Genomic DNA, 7,409 nt, shown 5'->3' on the forward strand with positions numbered 1-7,409 from the left:
AGCTATGAAAATATTGTTGATATTATCATAATTGTACACGAATTGTGCCATAAGTACATTCTGATAGGCCAATAAATACCAAATGGGGGTAAACCTATCCTTTATGTAACTGTCTTTGGGTCGAGATAGAGCTAAATACTGGGGATAAAGACTGTGTGTATGAACATTCCATTGGTGAAGATGTGATCTTCATCTTCATTAGAAGGAGGGTATTACTTTATTCTGTCTGTTCTATGTTGTTAGAAGTTGGGCTGAGAAAGTTACTCTAACTTTTCAGTCATGTCAATTAAGTGACAGAGCCTGAATTTTTTAAGAATTTTGGTTGTTTGCAATTTAAGTAACAGAGTCCAAATTGGCAAAACCTTTTAAATAAGGCTATAGTAAGAAGGAAAAAAAATATGAGGACTCAAATCCAGGGTCCCAAAATACACAACCCACATACTCTCTCCCCAGGAGGACTTTAGTACTCAACTGAAAACAGAGTTCTTCCTGGAAGTATTCATGCTTCTTCCTCACTGGCACATGAATTCAGCCAATTCTCTTCTCAGCACTGTCTAGACAGAAATCTCTTAGAGAACACTTCACCATCAGGCAGTTGTAATATGTTTGGCTACTCAATGCCAAGGGACACAACAGATTAAGATTTACAATTTACAATTTTCGTCAAATTTTAGTGACTCCCTGCTGACCACATACAGGATAAAATCCAAATTGTCTAGTGATATTCTTAGGCTGGCATTCAAAACCTCCCGCACCCTGGCTGGAAATTCCTATTTCATGTTCTACCCAGCAATTACATTTCCCAAACCTTCCATTCAAGCTAAATTATTCTTATCTGTCTTCCAAACATATTGAACACTACTCCACCTCCACATGTGTGCTGAGACCTTTGTTTCCCCATTCCTAGAGGCCATTACTTCTCTTACACCATTTACCCAGATTCTGGCCATCCTTGAAGATCCAACTCTACTTCTTATTACTTTGTTATAATTATTGTTTTATGCCAACTCATGTACTATGTGTTAAGTACATCTTACATACAATAATGAGCAAAGAAAAAAAAAGATGCCTCATTTTCACATTCCAGTTGAGGGCAAGGGGAGAAGAAAAAACAGGAAAATAGATTAATATGCAATAAACAATTACAAAAATTTCTATGCAGGGAACCATCTGAGATAGAACATGGATTTTCAGTAGAATGATTGCTCCTTACAATGATGATTGAAGATCCTCTTCAGAGGATCTATTTGATCTAAGACTTAAGAAGAATGAGCCAGATGTCCCAAGAGCATTTAGACCAGGATAAGAGGGTATATAAAAGCTTTGGATGGTAAAAGAGCTGGAACTAAGTTGAGAGTGGCAGAGAGTAAGGTTGGAAATGACACACACTTTCTAGTCAGTAAATATGTGCTTTTTCTCTGAACTCATCTGCTATCATCTGCACCTCCATTAGGTTCTTGGCATTAAGTGTCACAATTTTCACTTATTTTTAGTCTCTTCTCCTTACACAGCAAGTTCCAGGAGAGTAAGTACCCCGGCTACTTTGCATTCATTCAGCCCAGGATCCACCAGTAAATACATGTGATCTTAGCCAAAAGGCTGAGAATTGATTCCACCAGTAAATAAAAACCCATGTAAAGTATTCAATAAATCCTTCTTGAGATTCCAGTATTTTCTGTGGTCCAATGTCATTAAGACAGAGCGAGAATGAAAGTTTTTGGACTGATTCTCTCTTCATCCAAGAAGCCTCATCTATTTACAATCACTATTATCCTGATGAAAAGGGACTTCTTCCCAAATATTACGCCCCTTGTACTGTCACATCCTTCTCTGTAATGTCCCATGTTGATTCCCACTGCTATAGACACTTTCCCTCCATCCCAATGACATGCCAAAAGAGATTTAACACCATCCTACATACAGTTATGTTTTAATACATAACTTACAAAATATTCAAAAATAAATTGACAGGGTAAGTACTTATACACAAAAGTTTTATTATGAAGAATCAAATAATTTCACCTCATTGAAAAAGCAATGTGATTTAATGTTTCATCATATTTTCTTAGATATTAAATATCTAACACGGTGACTTAAGGGTCTGACTTAAAGTTCAATTTTTTCAATACCTGTTTCAATGAATCCATAGCTAAAAACAATACCTCAAAATTATATAGGAATAGATGAAAGAAATGCATCATTAGCTGCATTTAATAAGTCACAATATTCTTCTTCTCCTTCCCCCAGTTCTATCTACCCAATTCTTCAGTAAATAAATTTCTATTTCTTCTTATGTCAATCAGTTGTTCCTACAATTAGTGGATTGGAAGTTCTGCTATACCACAGATGGAAGTTCTACATTTTTCTACATTTAAACAAACATATTTAAGACACTCTAAACATTCAAATAGATCATGCATTAAAATCTTTTTATGCTTAATATTATGTCTAGTTATGACATCATTTACCAGGAAAGGCACATAGCAATAGAAAACATTCAAAACAATAATTTTCAACTCCAGTTTATGGGTAGGTGTTGATTGTGATTTTGGTTTTAGTGGTTCAGGTTTTGTTTTGGTCTTTTTGGTTATTACTCTCTTACTTTTTAAAAAATACTCAACTTTACTTGAAAAGAGTCTTCTTATTTTTATTTATCTGCTTGGTAACATACTGGTCAATATCACTGAAACAGGCACCACAGGAAATGTCAGCCAATCCAAAACACATGTCTTTTTGAAAAATACATGCATACATAGTATTTATAAGTGTGATAAGTCTCAGCATCTTGCCATAAGGTAACCCATGAATCGTTGTGTGATAAAAAGATACTTATGGTAACAACCTATCTCATTATAAACAATTATATTTTAAAGAACTTGGTGTCTAGAACCAACTATATTAACAGAATCCTACAACTTTGTGCATCTCAAAGAGGCTACATTTGATTTTCTGGTACAATTCTGCTTAAATTCAATAAATCACCTGCTGTTGAGAATATCTTTTCCAGGAAATTATTTGTGAATCAAAAATTAGGCCTGGATCTATTTCAGTATTTTAACCTATTTAAAAATGTGTATTTCTTCATTATAGACGTCCTATACTCTTTTTTGTCTCTGCAAACTTATATTTTCTAATAGGCTGCTGACATATTTAGTGGTTTAAAAAAATGAGCATTTTTCCCATAGAAAGTAGAATGAATGTTTCCTTGTTAGAAGGTGGCTTTTTATCTCTTCTAGTAGAGGATTGTTATGGCTTGTGTTTAGATGTCCCCCAAAACCTCACACAGATGAGGTGGCTGACTCTGGAATGTGTGATGCTGGGATTAAGGGCATGTGATTACTAAACCACTACATGTGAATGATTGGTTTGGATCCACCCTAATCTCAGTAGTCTGAATAAGATGAAAGGGGGAGAAAGAGGCTATTAAGGTCTCTTGTTGCTTTTCCTGTCTTCTGGCACCATGAACTGTTGTCCCTCTGCTGCCCTGCCTTGAAGCCAGCCAATTATGGGCTGAAACCTCAATGAACTATGAGCCAAATAAACCTTTCCCTTTTAACTCTGAGTGGCAAGTATTTTGTCACAGCAACAAGAGAAAAGTAACTAACACAAAGATTATTTCCAAAATGATTTAATCACAAAACTGAAAAGAATAACTTTATTATGGTAAAACTGGACAGATGCCACCTTAACCAAGAGATCAAATTTAATGATACCAGTAATGGAACAAACCAACAATAAGTGCCTGGAGATATGGTGTACTGAGGCATTCATGTTCTTATTCTGTGGGATCCCTGCTCTAAGTGCATACCTGACACACTCAGGAGGAAACAGACAAACCCAAACTGAGGTTTTCACTGAATAATTGGTCCATACTTCTCAAAACAGGCAAGGTTAAGAAAAGCCAAATAAGGCTAAGGAACTGTTTTAGAGGAGAGGAAACTAAAGACACATGACAACTAAATGGAATGTGTGATCCTGGATAGGATCCTGGAATGGGGAGCTTTGATAATATCAATGTTCAGTTTTCCCAATTTTGATCAATGTAATGCTATTAAAAACAAGTCCCTTATTCTTCTGAGAGACAGTGACATATTTAGGGATAATAGAGCACAATGCCTCCAAATTACTTCTAATAATTCAGAAGAACATGCACATATATATACATGTAGACAGAGTGATTAAATAAATTGGGCAAAGATGTCAGCAATTGGTAAAAGGCATATGTGAAATTCTTGCAACCTGTTTTTCAGTTTGAAATATTGAAGTAAAAACTTGTACGATAAATTTCAAAAATTAAATACTTCCAGCCCACTTATCCAAGCTTCTCAAATGAAATATATCTCAGTATGCTGGGAGCACACAAATAAAGATACACTTGGCTTCTCCCTTGATACTAGTGACACACAGCTGTTTCCCATATTCCTATAATAAAGGCACCAGTTTCATTTTATTTGCTGGCATTTGTGGAACTTAATTTTGTATTTTGAGTTAAAAATCTAAACAGACTTTTTGATATTTTTTCTTATACCCCAATATGTTGTTTTGTTTAAGCTCAGCACAAAATCCACCTTGAACATCATTATTTTAAAATCATACAATAATCTTAACAGGGAATCCTTATTGCTTTCTCGGAGTTTGACACTGCTCCACATGCTCTACATACAATTCCTTAAAGGGCAAGCTAGGAGGTAAGTGATAGTATCACTGCAGTGGGAAAACAGGCACAGAGATATCATCATTCAAAATATCACATGGTATTCTATTAATATGTGTAAACTAGTAAGCTCAAGAGACGGAAGTTGAGCCTTGGCAGTTTTACCTTGGATTCTACACTTTCAAGTACCATAACAGCTTGCCTCTTCAAGCCTTTTTTCTGCAGAATAGTGCCAATAATTACACTGCTCATATTTGTATCTTTAGATTCTAGTACATATGTGACACAGAACAGGTATCCACAAATATCTGAGGTGAACTGACTAATCTTCTGTTTTATCACCCTATATTCACAATAATGGTACATAAGACATAACATTATATGTATAAATGCCATCTCAACTGGGTCTCAGTTTCTGTAAATGAGCATCCTGGACTAAATATTTCTGAGGCTGTTTCTTGAGAATAACTTGCTGTTATTCTATAACTTTCAATTTTGACTTTTATCTCCATCTTTGGAAAATGAATCCTAATTGCACATGTACTACTGTTGTGACTTAAATTTCTCTCTGGCCTTGACTTGACCTCCTGAAGCATGGCTATCTACCTACTGGCAGTCTAACAACTGTACAACACAAAGCGCATATATAATGTGTGAAGTGGTTCTTATAATACTAAATACGTATCCATGTACAAAGCATGGCTTCAAAATGACAGTTCAAAAATAAAAGTAAACATAATCATGTTAACTTATACATAAAACAAAACTTACAAGTGAATGTGATGTTTTAATATATGTATATATTATATAATATTTAAATCAGAGTAAACATATCTCCTCATATATTACTATTTTCTTACAATGAAAGCATCCAAAATTCTTCCATCTAGATTTTTGAAATGTATAATTCATTATCTCTAGACATAATAGTGTGCAATAATTTTTTTTCTTTTTTTGGTACCGGGGATTGAACTCAGGACCTTTTGCTTACGAGGCAGGCAAGGCACCACTGAGCTAAATCCCTGGCCCCATAATTTCTTACTTTTACCAAACAATAGCTTAGGACCCATTGATCAATTTTTCTCCATTCCTTCTAACTCCCTTCTATCTCCTGTCTCTGGTAATCACCATTTTACACTCAAATTCTGTGACAGCAAATTTTTCTGATTCTACATGAGACCATGAATTGCTTGTTTTTCTATGCCTGTCTTACTTCATTTAACATAACGATTCCCAGTTCATAGATATTGTCACAAATAAGAGAATTCATTCTTTTCTACAGCCAGATACCATTCCATTGTGTATATACATACCATACTTTTCTTTATCCATACACCAAGGATAAATCAAATTGTTTCCATTTGTAACTACTGAGAATAATGCTACAATAAACATGAAGTTTCAATGTCTCTTCAATATACTGACTTAATTTCCTTTGACTAAATATCCAGTAATGGGGTTGCTGGATTTTTAATTTGAATAATGGTTGTATTAATTTACATTTTAATTAATAGTGCACAAGTTCTTATTTCTCCATATCCTCTTTGGCATTTGTAATTTTTTCATCTCTTTGCTAATAGTCATTCTTACTGGAAATGAGATCTTACTGTAGTTTTGATTTGAATATCTTTCATGACTAGAAATGTTGAGCATTTTTTCTTGTACCCAATGACTATTTGTATGCTTTCCATTGAGATATGTCTAACTAGGTCTATTGCATAATTTAAAAAGCAGATTATTTGGGGTTTCTTCTATTGGAAAGTTTGAGTTCTTTATATATTGTAAATATCAACCCCTAAATGTATAGTTTTCAAATATTTTCTCCTATTCTATTGGTTGTCTCTATTCTGTTGTCTGCTTTGCAAAAGCTTTTTTTAACTTGTTGTAATCCTATTTTTCTATTTTTGCTCTTGTTGCCTATACTTTTTGTGTCCTGTCCAAAATATTCCTTACCCATTCTAATGACCTAGAGCAGTTCTCCTATGTTTCCTTCTACTTATTTCATAGTTTGGGGTCTTGTAGTTAAGTCTTTAATATTCAGCTGATTTTTATAAGTAGCAAGAAATAAGGTGGTCTAATTTTATTCTTCTGCTTGTAGATATCTAATTTTCCCAGTACTATTTATTGAAAAGACTGTCCTTTTTCCAATGCTTGTTTTTAGCAACTTTGTGGAAAAATCAGTTGGCTGTGGTTACATGAGTTTATTCGGGATTTCTAATTTGTAACATTGGTATATGTTTGCATTTATGCCAATGCCATGTTGTTTTTATTAATATAGTTTTGCAGTATACTTTAAAGTCAGATAATGTAATTCCTTCTGCTTTTTCTTTTAGCTCAGGATTGCTTTGGCTATTTACAGTTTTATTTTCTGTTTGGTTGCATGTGGATTTTAGGATTTTTTTCTTAGTCCTTAAAGAGTATCATTGGCATTTTATTGAGATTGACTGAATTTGTCATTCCTATTGGGTAGTATGTTTGTTTTAAAAATGTTTAAACTTGTGATATGAAATTTCTTTATATTGTGTGTGTATGTCCTATTCAGTTTCTTTCATCAATGTTTTATGGTTTGAGTTTAAGAACTCTTTCACCTTTTTGATTAAATTTATTCCTAGGTGTTTTATTTTGGGTAGCTATTCTAAATGGGAATGTTACTTTTACTCATTGAAAGTTTTGATTTAAGTAATTTCATTTAGTACTGTAATACTTTTGTCTTAATATTAAATATCATTTCAAATCTAATAGTTAAAGATCACTT

The sequence above is a fragment of the Heterocephalus glaber genome, unplaced genomic scaffold (assembly GCF_053883595.1).
Source record: "Heterocephalus glaber isolate CG9 unplaced genomic scaffold, H.glaber_assembly_v1.0 deba00000331, whole genome shotgun sequence".
Lineage (NCBI taxonomy): Eukaryota > Metazoa > Chordata > Mammalia > Rodentia > Bathyergidae > Heterocephalus > Heterocephalus glaber.